General features: G+C 45.1%; 1 protein-coding gene across 3 annotated transcripts in view; it reads left to right on the forward strand.

The window, feature by feature from the left end:
* Nucleotides 1-1,523: 1,523 nt before the first annotated feature.
* The window catches only part of CC2D1B (coiled-coil and C2 domain containing 1B), a 63,285-nt gene continuing 47,860 nt past the window's right edge, over nucleotides 1,524-16,948 (forward strand). The window contains exon 1 of one of the 3 annotated variants that reach the window (XM_040360473.1): nucleotides 1,524-1,628. The gene's annotated coding sequence lies outside the window, so the exon portion shown is untranslated. Of the gene's footprint in view, nucleotides 1,629-10,082; nucleotides 10,103-16,948 lie in introns of those variants that run through there. The other 2 variants (XM_040360474.1, XM_040360475.1) reach the window with 2 other exon arrangements.

Here is a 16,948-nt window from a genome sequence, read left to right on the forward strand (position 1 = left end):
AAGAAGTTACGCTGGCGTATCTATTGATACGCCGTGTAACTTCTAGGATGCTCCAGCGTATCTTTTTTCTGTATTCAGAAAACATGATACGCCGGAATTTGGCTAAGATCCGACTGGCGTAAGTCCCTTACGCCGTTGTATCTTAGTTGCATATTTACGCTGGCCGCTAGGTGTCGCTTCCGTCGATTTCCGCGAGGAATATGCAAATCAGGTACATACGGCGATTCAGAAACGTACGCCCGCCCGGCGCATTTTTTTTATGTCGTTTACGTTAGGCTTTTTCCGGCGTAAAGTTACCCCTGCTATATGAGGCGTATCCTATGTTAAGTATGGACGTTGGGCCAGCGTCGAATTTTGTGTCGATTACGTCGTTTGAGTAAGTCGTTCGCGAATAGGGCTGTGCGTAATTTACGTTCACGTCGAAAGCATTGGCTTTTTGCGGGTTAATTTGGAGCATGCGCACTGGGTTTACGTTCACGGACGGCGCATGCGCCGTTAGTCAAAAACGTCATTTACGCGAGGTCATGTTTTATTTACATAAAAAACGCCCATCTTTTCACAATTTGAATTAGGCGTGCTTACGCCAGCGGAATTTACGCTACGCCGCTGTAATTTAGGGCGCAGGTTCTTGGTGAATACAGAACCTGCCTCACTAAGTTACGGCGGCGTAGCGTATCTGAGTTACGGCGGGCTATCTGAATCTTGCCCAATGTTTTTTTAATCCCACTGGATTAAAAAAAACATTGTTGATATAAGTGGGATAAAAAAAAAATCACCATTGTTGATATAAATGGGATCAAATATTTCCCATAATTCATATATTTGGTATAAAATAGTTCTCATCATTGATAAAGATGGGATAAAAAAAAAATCCCATGGTTGATATAAGTGGGATCAAATAATTCCCATAATTAATATAAATAATTCTCCACTCTGATATAAATGTGATAAAATAATTTCCACCGCTGATATCTATGGCATAAAATAATTCTCATCGCTGATATAAATGGGATAAAATAATAGCCATAATTTATATAAATGGTATAAAATATCCCATTATCGATAAAGGTGGGATAAAAAAAAAAATTTTTTTTATTGAACACGAATGTTTAGCATTAATCGATCGCCCTCCCTGTCCCGGATCCTGAAGGACAGACCTCTGGACACTGCAGGAAAACATCAGAAATCCCTGAACTGTCCTACGGGAATGTCAGAACTTGGCAACTTCATGGAGAGGATCCCAACTACATGGAGGGAACATTGGAGCAAATATGGATGACATTTTAATTTTATTTTATTAATGGTACACAGTGCCGAATGCCATTGATCTTGGGTGGTATAAAGCACACGATCTCCGACAATAACACAGACAGTTGTCACAGTACACAGAGAGGAAGCCGCTGTCCGAATCGTGCCCCCTCCTGTCCCCGCACACAGGTGTCACCGAGAATGACATATTCCTGCAGGTGAGCACGTGATGTTTTCCCGGGCGGAGCATGCGCGCTGACTGCAATCACGTGCCGTATGACAGCCGCTCTCTGCTTCCGGGATCGCTCCTCCCAGCAACCCATGTTCCTCCTGACACCCGCCGGTGTTCCGTGCTGTGCTCTCCGCTGACAGGTACTGAGGTACGTTTTACTGACCGGAGACCCCCCTTCCCCGGTACCCCACCACCAAGCATGTGTATCCCCTGTCCTGTCCCACCTGTCACCCTATAACACCCGAAACAGCCCCCCTATAAATATGACATGTACCCAGAACAGTCCCCCCCCCCCCACTATAAATATGACATGTACCCAGAACAGTCCCCCCCCCCCCCACTATAAATATGACATGTACCCAGAACAGCCCCCCTTATAAATATGACATGTACCCAGAACACCCCCCCCCCCCCTATAAATATGACATGTACCCAGAACAGTCCCCCCCCCTATAAATATGACATGTACCCAGAACAGCCCCCCCCCCTATAAATATGACATGTACCCAGAACAGCCCCCCCCCTATAAATATGACATGTACCCAGAACAGTCCCCCCCCTATAAATATGACATGTACCCAGAACAGCCCCCCTTATAAATATGACATGTACCCAGAACAGTCCCCCCCCCTATAAATATGACATGTACCCAGAACAGACCCCCCTATAAATATGACATGTACCCAGAACAGCCCCCCCCCCCTATAAATATGACATGTACCCAGAACAGCCCCCCCCCTATAAATATGACATGTACCCAGAACAGACCCCCCCCTATAAATATGACATGTACCCAGAACAGCCCCCCCCCCTATAAATATGACATGTACCCAGAACAGCCCCCCCCTATAAATATGACATGTACCCAGAACAGCCCCCCCCCTATAAATATGACATGTACCCAGAACAGTCCCCCCCCTATAAATATGACATGTACCCAGAACAGCCCCCCCCCTATAAATATGACATGTACCCAGAACAGCCCCCCCCCCTATAAATATGACATGTACCCAGAACAGACCCCCCCCTATAAATATGACATGTACCCAGAACAGACCCCCCCTATAAATATGACATGTACTCAGAACAGACCCCCCCTATAAATATGACATGTACCCAGAACAGACCCCCCTATAAATATGACATGTACCCAGAACAGCCCCTCCCCCCTATAAATATGACATGTACCCAGAACAGACCCCCCTATAAATATGACATGTACCCAGAACAGCCCCCCCCTATAAATATGACATGTACTCAGAACAGGCCCCCCCAAATAAAAATGACATGTACCCAGAACAGACCCCCCCCCCTATAAAAATGACATGTACACAGAACAGTCCCCCCCCTATAAATATGACATGTACCCAGAACAGTCCCCCCCCCCCCCTATAAATATGACATGTACCCAGAACAGCCCCCCCCCCTATAAATATGACATGTACCCAGAACAGACCCCCCCTATAAATATGACATGTACCCAGAACAGACCCCCCCCCTATAAATATGACATGTACTCAGAACAGACCCCCCCTATAAATATGACATGTACCCAGAACAGACCCCCCTATAAATATGACATGTACCCAGAACAGACCCCCCTATAAATATGACATGTACCCAGAACAGCCCCTCCCCCCTATAAATATGACATGTACCCAGAACAGACCCCCCTATAAATATGACATGTACTCAGAACAGGCCCCCCCAAATAAAAATGACATGTACCCAGAACAGACCCCCCCCCCTATAAATATGACATGTACCCAGAACAGACCCCCCTATAAATATGACATGTACCCAGAACAGTCCCCCCCCTATAAATATGACATGTACCCAGAACAGACCACCCCCCTATAAATATGACATGTACCCAGAACAGTCCCCCCCCCCTATATATATGACATGTACCCATAACATCCCCCCCCCTATAAAAATTACATGTACCCAGAACAGTACCCCCCTATATATATATGACATGTACTCAGAACATCCCCCCCCCCTATAAATATGACATGTACCCAGAACAGCCCCTCCCCCCTATAAATATGACATGTACCCAGAACAGACCCCCCTATAAATATGACATGTACCCAGAACAGCCCCCCCCTATAAATATGACATGTACTCAGAACAGGCCCCCCCAAATAAAAATGACATGTACCCAGAACAGACCCCCCCCCCTATAAAAATGACATGTACACAGAACAGTCCCCCCCTATAAATATGACATGTACCCAGAACAGTCCCCCCCCCCCCCTATAAATATGACATGTACCCAGAACAGCCCCCCCCCCTATAAATATGACATGTACCCAGAACAGCCCCCCCCCCTATAAATATGACATGTACCCAGAACAGACCCCCCCTATAAATATGACATGTACCCAGAACAGACCCCCCCCCTATAAATATGACATGTACTCAGAACAGACCCCCCCTATAAATATGACATGTACCCAGAACAGACCCCCCTATAAATATGACATGTACCCAGAACAGACCCCCCTATAAATATGACATGTACCCAGAACAGCCCCTCCCCCCTATAAATATGACATGTACCCAGAACAGACCCCCCTATAAATATGACATGTACTCAGAACAGGCCCCCCCAAATAAAAATGACATGTACCCAGAACAGACCCCCCCCCCTATAAATATGACATGTACCCAGAACAGACCCCCCTATAAATATGACATGTACCCAGAACAGTCCCCCCCCTATAAATATGACATGTACCCAGAACAGACCCCCCCCTATAAATATGACATGTACCCAGAACAGTCCCCCCCCCCTATATATATGACATGTACCCATAACATCCCCCCCCCTATAAAAATTACATGTACCCAGAACAGTACCCCCCTATATATATATGACATGTACTCAGAACATCCCCCCCCCCCTATAAAAATGACATGTACACAGAACAGTCCCCCCCCCCTATAAATATGACATGTACACAGAACAGTCCCCCCCCCCCTTATAAATATAACATATACTCAGAACAACCCCTCCCACCAAAAATATGGCATATACCCAGAACTGACCCCCCCCCCCCCCCCTGTTTTACATGAAAGAAGACTCGCTCATCCCTAGTATAAATCTCACTCCTTCACCTACTTCTCCCCTCTACAATCAGCATTTTATCTCTGATAAAGGGAACTTCCCTTTCCTGGATTGCAGTGAGTGTATACTGACCACACTAGGCAGTGATTTCATGTGACGGACAGTTTGTACAGCAGAGTGATGACATTTATCTATACTTGCCCCATACTGTACATTCTATCTGACCGTACTGTATTCTTCTTATAGCAAAAGGCTGCTGGAACCTTAGGGACACATATGCTGTCGCCAAACGCCAGGCTTAGAGATAAGTATGGGCGTGTACAGACAGCATACGTCCCTTGGTATTGAGTCCTTGTTTTTCCTTGAATGCCCCCTATGGTCACCCATGGCACACGCTTCTTTGATGCACACAGACACCTGTGACCTTTCCTAGTCATTTGATTAACATCTTAAGAGACCTGGAAGGCTTGTACCTTTAATTCAGGGATATGCAATTAGCGGACCTCCAGCTGTTGCAGAACTACAAGTCCCATGAGGCATAGCAAGACAGCCACAAGCATGACACCCAGAGGCAGAGGCATGATGGAACTTGTAGTTTTGCAACAGCTGGAGGTCCGCTAATTGCATATCCCTGCTTTAATTGGACAGCATCCCCTGAAGAAGCCTGACATATGGGCGAAACATGTTGGGCACTCCATCTCACAGTGCTGTATCCATAAAACTCTATTGATATGTACTTTGCCAGTTGTTCTCTTTTAACAATTTATTCTCTTGTATTTATTTAATCAAGGGATGCGGTGCTAATAATAAGTTGGCGTGCCTGTAGTTATAAAGTCCTTTTCTTCTTATATCATATTGTGTTTTGATTGTATTTTTGTTTTGTTTTTGCAAATGGTGAAAATTTGATATTCTTTAAAGCGTTGTGTTGGTAAATTCTGAAAATATTTCCTGCTGCTCTGTCAGAAGTTGGGTGGCACATAGCAATCAATCGCAATCAATAGCCCAGTGTATTTCATTTATTCTTTTTCATAAAAATATACTTAAAGGGTTACTAAAGGAATTTTTTTCTTTTTTAGCTTTACCTTACTGCAGTCCTGGTTTCATGTCCTCATTGTTCATTTTTGCTTTGATGTTGCTGTAATTCTTCTCTGTTCTGGACACTTCCTGGTTGTCTGTTTCCTGATCACCACAGTACTGGGAGATTTCTCACTGTGGTCACTAATCAAGGAGGTGTGATTACTGTGTGTCAGCACCAATCCAGTTTAGTTTTACAATCCATCACTGCCCTCTATTGGCTCTCTGGCTCTGTACATCAGAGAACCAGGAAACAACAGCAAAAACTAAACTAAACTGTAGGTACATTATATGATTGATTTTTATCTATTTTTAATCATTTTTAAAAGGAATCTGTTAATTATTATGTCTCTATACCCCGTACACAGTCATTTCAGCTAAAAAATGTTTTCCTTTAGTGACCCTTTAACCACTTGGGATCCGCGCTATGGACGAAAGACGTTTACAGCGCGGCTCTCAAGTGCCGGGTGGACGTCCCTGGACGTCCTGTTGTTGTGATTCCCCGTGCGCACCGCTGGGGGCGTGCAGCGGGGAAACAACGTGCCCGGCGCATCACTCGGGAGCCGATGCGTGTGCCTGGTGGCCGTGATGTCCGCCAGACACCCGCGATCGACAGTGACAGCAGGGACGTGGAGCTCTGTGTGTAAACACAGAGCTCCACGTGCTGTCAGGGAGAGAGGAGACCGATCTGTGTCCCTTTACATAGGACACAGCATCGGTCACCTCCCAAAGTCAGTCCCCTCCCCCCACACAGTAAGAACACACCCAGGGAATACATTTAACCCCTTCCTCACCCCCTAGTGTTAAAGGAACACTAAAGGTTTAGATCAATTGATTGCTGTAAGCTAGAGCATTTAAATATCACTTACCTCGTTTTTCCTTTTGACCTCTAAAATACAGTAATCCAGGTTTGAAAATGCCATTTCCTGTCTCTCCTGTTCTTGCTTTCCACCAGCATCTGAGCCGTTTTGCATGGTGGAAAGCAGAATGTGCGCACCCCCTCCCTATGACTACAGCCCTGCGGGAAGATGCTCTCTTATCCCTCACAGGCATGGAGGCTAAGCCTAATGGGAACTGTAGTTCCCATTAGGCCGTGATGTAGCCAGAATGAATGCGCACCGCAAACCAGGAAGTCAGTGAGAATAATGATTCAGGTGTGACGGAGGTGAATAAAACAGCTCGATTTCAACAGGTATCAAACTAGTTATAATGCAAAACATTACTTTTTACTTTATCAGCTACTGTCAGACTTTAATTTAACAAACCCTTTAACCCCTTCACTGCCAGTCACATTTATACACTAATTAGTGCATTATTATAGCACTGATCGCAGTATAAATGTGAATGGCCCCAAAATTGTGTCAAAAGTGTCCAATACGTCCGCCGCAATATCGCAGGCCTGACAAAAAAATCGCAAATCGCCGCCATTACTAGTAAAAAAAAAAAAAAAAAATCATAGATCTATCCCCTATTTTGTAGGCGCTATAACTTTTGCGCAAACCAATCAATATACGCTTATTGCGTTTTTTTTTAATTGGGATATTATTATAACAAAAAGTAAAAAATATTGTGTTTTTTTTTCAAAATTTACAGTTTTTTATGTTTATAGCGCAAAAAATAAAAATCGCAGAGGTGATCAAATACCACCAAAAGAAAGCTCTATTTGTGGGAAAAAAATGATAAAAATATAATTTGTATACAGTGTTGTATGACCGCGCAATTGTCATTCGAAATTTGTCAGCGCTGAAAGCTGAAAATTGGTCTGGGCACGAAGGGGGTTTAAGTGCCCAGTAATGAAGTGGTTAATGCATCTTTTTCTTGTTTATTAAGAAAAAAGTATATTTTTTGTTTGCCAAATAGAAGCCAATATTCACAATTTTTTTTTTTAAGCCTTTCTTGCATGATATGTGCCATTTCCGATGTCCCTAGGGGCGGTAATAAGTGCAGTTGCCATTATTTCACAATGAGATTTATTTTTATTTATTTTTTTATGAGAAGTTTAGCTTATCTTTCTTAACCACTTATCTGCAGGGCACTTTCACCCCCTTCCTGACCAGGCCAATTTTCTGCTTTTAGCGCTGTCACACTTTGAATGACAATTGCGCAGTCATGCTACACTGTAACCATGTGCACTTTTTATAATTTTCTTCACGCAAATAGAGCTTTATTTTTGTGGTATTTAATCACTTCTGTTTTTATTTTTTATTTTAAAAAATAAATAAAGGCCCAAAATGTTGAAAAAAATGTTTTTCTTAGTTTCTGTCAGTAAATTTTGTAAATTAGTAATTTTATTCTTTCACTGATGGGCGCTTATGAGGTGGCACTGATGAGGCGGCACTGATAGGTGGCACTGACGTTCCCTGATAGCTGACACTGGTGGGCACTGGTAGGCGTCATTAAAAAGCGGTATTGATGGGTTTTACTGATGGGCATCACTGATATGTGACACTAAAAGCCAGCACTGACTGGTATCACTAATGGGCACTGATTTCTGGCCGTGGTGGGCACTGGTTGCTGGCACTGGTGGGAAATGGTTGCTGGCACTGGTGGCGCTCTAATGTAATCAGGGCACTGATCATCAGTGCCCTGATTACATTTCTCACTGTCCCCTGCGAGGAGATGCCGCTGATCGGCTCTCCTCGCCACACACTCTGCCAGTGTGAGGCGAGGAACGCCGATAACCGGCACTTCCTTGTTCACATGTGACTGGCTGTGATTGGACACAGCCGATCGCATGATTAAAGAGCCGCGTCGTCGGGTCTTTACAGAGATTGGGGTCGTGTTGGCGGCTATTTACAGAGATCGGGGTCATGCGTCCTAGCAACATGGTGCGATGTCCCTGCGGGTGCACAGGAGTGACCATTCTTGTGCACCATCATATGACGTCCACCCAGAACGAGAGCCGCACCGTCCCGCCATCATTTGGCGGTGGGTGATAAACAGTAGATGATCCGATTGTGTCTGACACTCCTGTGATAACTGTTGTCCAATCAGGCTGTTTTTGGGGGGACTGGTACCTTGTTTACATTGGTAGGGCTCTGTCCTGTGTAAATTCATGACAATTGCTGGGTGCCGTCGGTAATCCATTGGCCGGTGTTCTATCGAGAAGTGCCCGCTATCGAGAAGTGCCCGGCTCGAACTGCACAATGGCTGAGTTTAGGATCAGCTGTTGTGTCGACGAGACGGCGCCTGCACACAATAGCGGCCACTTCTTGATAGCACACAGTGCGCTGCCGAGGCACGTTCATGTCGATGAGGTGCGGATTTTTACATGCTGGGGCCAGATTGTTAAATGATGGGCAGTGCTGATAAAATGGGGGCGGATTTTTAAATTCTGCCCATTGCTGCAAAACACGTATTTTTCTGATACAAAAACCCGCTCTTCAGTTTACTAAACACTAGAGGTCGACTGATATATTGGCCGATATTTGGTCATTTTTGATAAATCAGCATCGGCCGATTATTATCAAAATTAGGCCGAAATTTAACACCGACCGCCGTTCCTCCTCCCACTCAGCGGCTCTGGCACGCATCAAATGCCACGCTGAGTGTGTGAAACTGACAAGTAACAGAGAGGAGAGAGAGAGGAGCTGTCAGAATTGACCTCGATGTCGGGGATGGGTGGGACCCGGCAGCTATCAAACACCAGCCAATGGGATGGTATCTGGGCGAGCCGATATGTGTAGGTGGCCCCGCCCCCTTTCATAAGAAATCCAATCATTGGTGCAATATAGTTCCAACTGCCAGTGCCATCTGTCAGTTCCAAACCAGTGCCACCTGCCAATGCCATCTGTTCCAAACCAGTGCCACCTGCCAGTGCCAACCAGTGCCATTTGTACTGAGGACATCAAGTGTGTGCTAGAGTGACAGGACCAAGCAGGAAGGAGTGGAGTGGGTGTTTTTTTTTTTTTTATATCGGCCATTGGGCCGCCCCAATCTGCTATTGTGCGCAGGCGCCGTCTCGCTGCCACAACAGCTGATCGTAAACTCAGCTGTTCTTGGCACTATTCGATGGGGGGGCACTTCTCGACAGAACATTGGTACCCGGTGATCATCATCTGCTGTGTTTAATAACAGCGTGGACATGCGCGCGCCCCCGTACCTGGAAGTGTCAGATCACTTATACTGGATACGTGATCTGATGCAGCCGATCCGCCTTGCTGCCATATATCTAGACTATACGGTTGGCAAGCGGTTAATAAACTGTTTAGTGTTAAAGCTGGTGGGTCGGTATGTCCTCCTGGTTCTAGTGTTTGTAAAAGGAATAGTTCTCCATGGCAGCACCCATGATTTCCTGTAAACAGAACCACCCATCTCCGCCGCCTCTGTTTTCATTGGTTACAAAGATTCTTAGCTGAGCTGTGATGTTTGTGGAGCTGGTGCATTGAGATTGTCGATGTCTGTAACCATTGGTTATCAGTACTGTATTAAGACTAGAATGATTGTACAACTGAACCAATAGGCCGATATAAGAGGTGAGTACCCCCCCCCCCCCCCCCCATTTTCTGAATGCAGCAAAATCCTGTATTTCTACTTTCCATGGACAGAGACCTTCACTAATCCCTTTACAAAGGTTTTTATTAACAGAATACAAGAAAATAAAAGTTTACAGAGCCAACGGACCATAACCATCACCCAGAGTGCAAAGCATAATTCCGACGTTACCTCTGGGATACATTAAAGGTGCTGTAAAGGTACAATATTTTTCCCCTAAACAGCTTCCTTTACCTTAGTGCAGTCCTCCTTCACTTACCTCATCCTTCCATTTTGCTTTTAAATGTCCTTATTTCTTCTGAGAAATCCTCACTTCCTGTTCTTCTGTCTGTAACTACACACAGTAATGCAAGGCTTTCTTCCTGGTGTGGAGTGTTGTGCTCGCCCCCTCCCTTGGACTACAGGAGAGTCAGGACGCCCACTAACACACAGCTCCTTTCTCTATCTGAAACGTAGAGGGCGTCCTGACTCTCCAGTAGTCCAAGGGAGGGGGCGAGCACGACACTCCACACCAGGGAGAAAGCCTTGCATTACTGTGTGGAGTTACAGACAGAAGAACAGGAAGTGAGGATTTCTCAGAAGAAATAAGGACATTTAAAAGCAAAATGGAAGGATGAGGTAAGTGAAGGAGGACTGCACTAAGGTAAAGGAAGCTATATAGGGATTTTTTTTTTTTACCTTTACAACCCCTTTAAGTCTTTGACTTTGTATATTATTGTTATTTCAGGTTCCTAACCTCATGTTTTGCAATGCTGATTAGACTTTACTTTTGAACATATGATTGTCTTTTTGAAATTTGTTGGCCGCATGACTTCTTTTCTCCCTCTTCTTTTTCTTTTCCTCCTTTTTTTTTTGCTCTTTCTTTCTTAATTTGCTCTTCTTTTTCATCCTGTTTACTTCTGGTTCTACTTTTTCTTTTAAAATACTCTCTTGGTCATTTTTACAATATGCATAGTTGTTTTTGGATGCTCACAGGTTTTTCTTGTAGCATGTTATTATGATATTTGTGTACAGTACTATACCCATCTTGTCTATATTTATCATGATACCCGCTGTATCTGTGTATACTCATTTTCTGTGAAGCTGTTTGTTCTATATTTCATTTTGGAAATTTAGAATACAAAGCTATTTCCAAAGACTGGAATAGTTGCTCACAGCAACCAACCAGATCATTGTTTTCTTTTAGCAGCTGGAAGGGCTTTTTTTTCCTTCAGTTTCATGCACTTATCTTTTCATGATCCTTGTATTTGTGTCCTGAATAAATTCCACTGGATTAAATGTCCATGTGACCTACTTTCCTATTTCCTGTTTCTCCTCTGTCACATGTTAGTAAACTGAGGTTTGTGACCGGTTTTGTCAGACCGGGAAAAAGTGCCATCCCTTTTACATGGATGTAACACAGACGGGACTGTGATGGGAAGGGGACTGCACTGTATGGGGCACTGTGATGTAAAGGGGGCTGCACTGTAAGGTAGAATGTGATGGGAAAGGGGCTGCACTGTATGGGGCACTGTGATGGGAAAGGGACTGCACTGTATGGGGCACTGTGATGGGAAGGGGACTGCACTGTAAGGTAGACTGTGATGGGAAAGGGACTGCACTGTAAGGTAGACTGTGATGGGAAAGGGACTGCATTGTAAGGTAGACTGTTATGGGAAAGGGACTGCACTGTAAGGTAGACTGTGATGGGAAAGGGACTGCATTGTAAGGTAGACTGTTATGGGAAAGGGACTGCACTGTAAGGTAGACTGTGATGGGAAAGGGACTGCACTGTAAGGGGCACTGTAATGTCAAGGGGGGCTGCACTGTAAGGGGCACTGTAATGTAAAGGGGGGCTGCACTGTAAGGGACACTGTGATGGGAAAGGGGCTGCACTGTATGGGGCACTGTGATGGGAAAGGGACTGCACTGTAAGGGGCACTGTGATGGGAAGGGGACGGCACTGTGATGGGAAAGGGACTGCACTGTATGGGGCACTGTGATGGGAAGGGGACGGCACTGTGATGGGAAAGGGACTGCACTGTATGGGGCACTGTGATGGGAAGGGGACTGCACTGTATGGGGCACTGTGATGGGAAAGGGACTGCACTGTAAGGGGCACTGGAATGTAAAGGGGGGCTGCACTGTAAGGGACACTGTGATGGGAAAGGGACTGCACTGTAAGGGGCACTGTGATGTAAAGGGACTGCACTGTATGGGGCACTGTGATGTAAAGGGGGGCTGCACTGTAAGGTAGGCTGTAATGATTGCAGTGCAGTCTCCTTTATATCACAGCTGCCCCCCCTTTCTCTCTAATCACAGTGCCTCCTTTCACTCTCTACTTCCCCTTGTACACAGTCCTACCTTTGACAAGGGCAGAGGCAGGATTCAGCCTGTGTCCTCTCCCACCTTTCCCAACTATGTCATCCTATTAACAGGACAGGCGGCGGGAGGAGCTGCACATCTGAATGTAGGGTGGGAGTTCCCCAACTTATCATAATATTAATGATTACCCGCTTGTAACATGAGGAGGAGGCCCCTTTCACACTAAGGCGGGAGGTGCTGTGGTGGTATAGCGCCGCTATTTTTAGCAGCGATATACTGTCGGAATTGCGGCGGTATTCGGCCGATAGCGGTGTGGTTTTAACCCCCGCTAACGGCTGAAAAAGGGTTAATACCGCCCGCAATGCACGTCTGCAGAGGCGCATTGCTGGCGGTATAGCCGCGGTTTCCCATTGCTTTCAATAGGAATTGGAGTGGTCCTGCTAGCACACCGCTCCAGTGTAGGTCCAGTTTGCAGGCGATATTTTTAGCGCAATAGCGCCTGCAAACCGCCACAGTGTGAAAGGAGCCATAGGTATGGCCACACAGCAGGAGGTGAGTGGTGACTGCAGGTCTGTGATAGCCCTGTCCAAACCTCGATAGCTGCTCACCTCCCGCTGTGTGGCCCGGTTATCAACAGGTCATGTACCGGTCCATGGTTTTTGGATGCCCACTTCTTGCGTCATCGTCCCCCCCTTTGCCATTCAAAAACACTTGATTTCTTTATGGAGTGTTCACCATAAACCTGTTGTAACAGAGCTAAAGTTTCACTCGCAATTTAGAACATGTCGGAGCACGCCTGAGTGCGAATGGCTGTGTGACTCACCACCATTGTGATACGCTGTGGACATTCCGGGAATAAAGTGTCACACCTTATGATATGTTATAACAATCGATGCAGTTAAGCAGTCGCTAGATCGTTATCACAAGCAGCAGAAGGGGACATTCCTTCTGACAGCAATAAAAGTGATCAAAACATTTTTTGTTAAAGGGACAGTGTAAAAATAAAATAAGAAAAAAAAACTAAATTTAAAGTGCCATCGTGCCTCCGTGCTCGCGTATAGAAGTGAACGCATACGCAAGTCGCGCCCCCAAATGTAAACCATGTTCAAGTCACACATGTGAGGTGTAGCCACGATAAGCACAAGAGCAATAATTATAGCACTAGACCTTCTCTGTAACTCTAAACTGGTAACAGTAAAAAGATAAATAAAACATTGCCTATGGAGATTTTCATAGTTTGTTCCCATTCCACGAGCATGCGCAATTTTAAAGCATGACATATTGGGTATCTACTCGGTGTAACATCATCTTTCACATTATACAAAAAATTGGGCTAACTTTTTTTTTTTTTTTTTTTTTTATTCATGTATTTCTTTGAAAAAAAAAAATGCATTTGAAAGACCACTGCACATATACAATGTGACATAATATATTGCAATGATCACCATTTTATTCTCTATGGTCTCTGCTAAAATTTTACATGTACAGTAAAACCTTGGATTGCGAGCATAATTCGTTCCGGAAGCATGCTTTTAATCCAAAGCACTTGTATATCAAAGCAAATTTCCCCATAAGAAATAATGGAAACTCAGATGATTCGTTCCACAACCATTTATTTATAAGTCCTTCAGTTTATACTCCATATAAAAAGATTACAGCAAAGTGATAGGTTGTGTAACCATAAAATGTCCATCCACAAGGAGATTAGAAGCAAAATCCAGCAGGAGCTCCAGAGTATAAAAGAGAAGAGAGGCACCTCTAAGTGTAGCAATAAGTTGCTAAATGTTGTACCTTCATTAAATGTAACCATTTTGCTACACTTAGGCCCGGTACACACGAGCAAACATGTAAGATGAAACCGGTCCGTCGGACCGGTTTCACCGTACATGCCTGCCAGAGGGCTTCTGTACGATGGTTGTACTAACCATCGTACAGAAGTCCGCGCGTAAACAATACGCGGGGCGTGTCCGCGTCGTCGCCACGGAGACGTGGGCGGGCCTGCCATTTAAAGGCTTCCACGCATGCGTGGAAGTCATTCGACGCATGCAAGGCATGGCGGGCGCTCGGTCATGTACGGTAGGTCTGTACTGACGACCGTACATGTCTGAGCGGGCAGGATTCCAGCGGACGGTTTTAAAACACGTTCAGGAATATTTGCCCGCTGGGAAAAGGCCCGGCGGGCAAATGTTTGCTGGAATTCTGCCCGCTCGCGCCTACACACGACCGAACATGTATGCTGAAACTGGCCCGCGGACCAGTTTCAGCATACATGTTTGGTCGTGTGTACGGGGCCTCAGAGTCGGTTCACACTTCCGCGGCACGACTTTGGGGTGACTCTGCAAGTCGTCCTGAGGATGACTTCAGAGGCGATTTACAAAACGACTTCTGTATAGAAGTCAATGTAGGTCGCCCCTAGCCGCCCCCGAAGTCGTACAGGAACCTTTTTCTAAGTCGGAGCGACTTGCGTCGCTCCTATTAGAACGGTTCCATTGCATTGAATGGGACGCGACACGTCAGTTGTGTCGCCCCAGTGTGAACCGGGTCTTAGAGGTGCCTCTTTTCTCTATACTCAGTTGTGACATGACACTACTTGTATATCAAGTCAAGATTTATAAAAAAAAATAAAAATAGCTTGTCTTGCAAAACGCTCTCAAACCAAGGTTTTACTGTAATTTTTGAGGGGTTCGAAGTAATTATCTAGCAAAAAATACAGATTTCTAACTTGTAAGCAACTAGGGGTGCTGAAATTAATTGATGCATTGCAATTTGGGTGTCTCCGATCCGGCATCGATGCGTGTGACCTGAATACTTTGAAGTGCAAAGGAAGTATTGGAAGTCTTTTAGACCTCCGATCCCTCCATAAAGAGTACCTGTCACCACCTATTACTGTCACAAGGGATGTTTATATCACTGACTCTCATTAAAGTGGAGTTCCACCCATAAATATAACATTACATCAGTAGTTTTAAAAAAATGTCATTAGTCCTTTACGAAATTTTTTTTATTTTTTTAGATGCCTTCAAAGTGTTGTTGCTAGGCAGAATAGTTAATCCTCCCACTTCCTGCACCTAGGTGCTTAATGCTTCCTAACCTACACCGCACAGACTCCTGGGAATGTAGTGGGTGTAACTTCCCAGGAGTCTGTGCATTCCCCAGTCTCAAAGAATCATGTGACTTGGACAGCACAGGTGCTGAAACCTGATCTGACACTGCTTGTGCAGCACTGAGCATGTGTGAGATTTGCAAGGCTGAAATCCAGGAAGTCATACAGTCTGGCTTCATGATGCCCACACTTAAGATGGCCCCAGTCAATTTCTATTTTATAAAGTGTCTAAATGCTGTAACAACCTAACAAAACGGACCTTAGTTTACAGACTAACTTTACTAGAATACATTAAGCTTGTGTATTACAGGGGTATTTATATTTAAAAAGTGAAATTGTGGCCGGAACACCGCTTTAATAGAAAGAAGGGGCCAGTAAATGCAGCCCCCTCTGCCCCTCCTATCCAGGTGTACAGGGGGCCACATGGTCTATTGAGACCCCTGTATATACGCCCCTGATGATGGCTTATCTGCGTCTACAGCACAGAAGATGAGAATTACGTTTGCTAAAATGACTGCAATGTGTATAATTGACTTTGGATAGTATTGCTTTCACATTAGTGTCCCTTATGGGACAGTGGGTAAGGCTTCGCTCATGCGGATGTGTACACCTGTGTAAGGGCCACGTTGTATTTGCACAGAATGCACAGGTGTTTCATGCATCTCCTTGCAGGCAGCCCTAATCCTGTCATTTGGGACACAGCGGTTGCACAGGTACAGCCACTGCTCCCAATTTGACATCCATGTGGGTGCATGCCCCTGAATGTAGGCAGTGTGCTTGTCACTGTGTCTGTGCAACTGCTACACCCCAATTGACTAGAATGGAACTGTCTGCATGGGGATGCATGGAACACGTCTTCATATCATGCAAGCATAACAAGGCCCTCACAGGGTTGTATACTTAAGTACACCCATTTGAACAAGGCCTAACTGTTGCAACCCTGGTTGATTGATAGAGTGGTTGCCCAGCCAGCATGTGTCAAGCACAGGTGGCAACTGGCGGTTCTCCAGCTGTTGCGGAACTACAATTCCCATGAGGCATTGCAAGGCTGACAGTTAAAAGCATTACTCCCACAGGCAGAGGCATGATGGGACTTGTAGTTCTGCAACAGCTGGAAGGCCGCCAGTTAGAGGGACATGAGATTGTCACCTGGTGGGACTGAACCATCCACACTGGGCAACTGTAATTTCATATTTGTTGCCAGTTCCACCTGTGCTATATGTGAGATTCTCTAACATTGTTTGTGCCCATGTACATTTCTTGTGTATATGACATTATCGCCAAGCTCTTCCTTCAGGAAGTAAGTTGCATGTTTTTTAGAACTGATGTAAATGATGATCAGGAAACGGCAAGGCTTTAAACCTGTCATTATAAATAACATAACTTTCCTTTTTTGAATCCATAATCCTCTGCAGTGGGA

The sequence above is a fragment of the Rana temporaria genome, chromosome 7 (genome assembly GCF_905171775.1).
Source record: "Rana temporaria chromosome 7, aRanTem1.1, whole genome shotgun sequence".
Classification (NCBI taxonomy): Eukaryota; Metazoa; Chordata; class Amphibia; order Anura; family Ranidae; genus Rana; species Rana temporaria.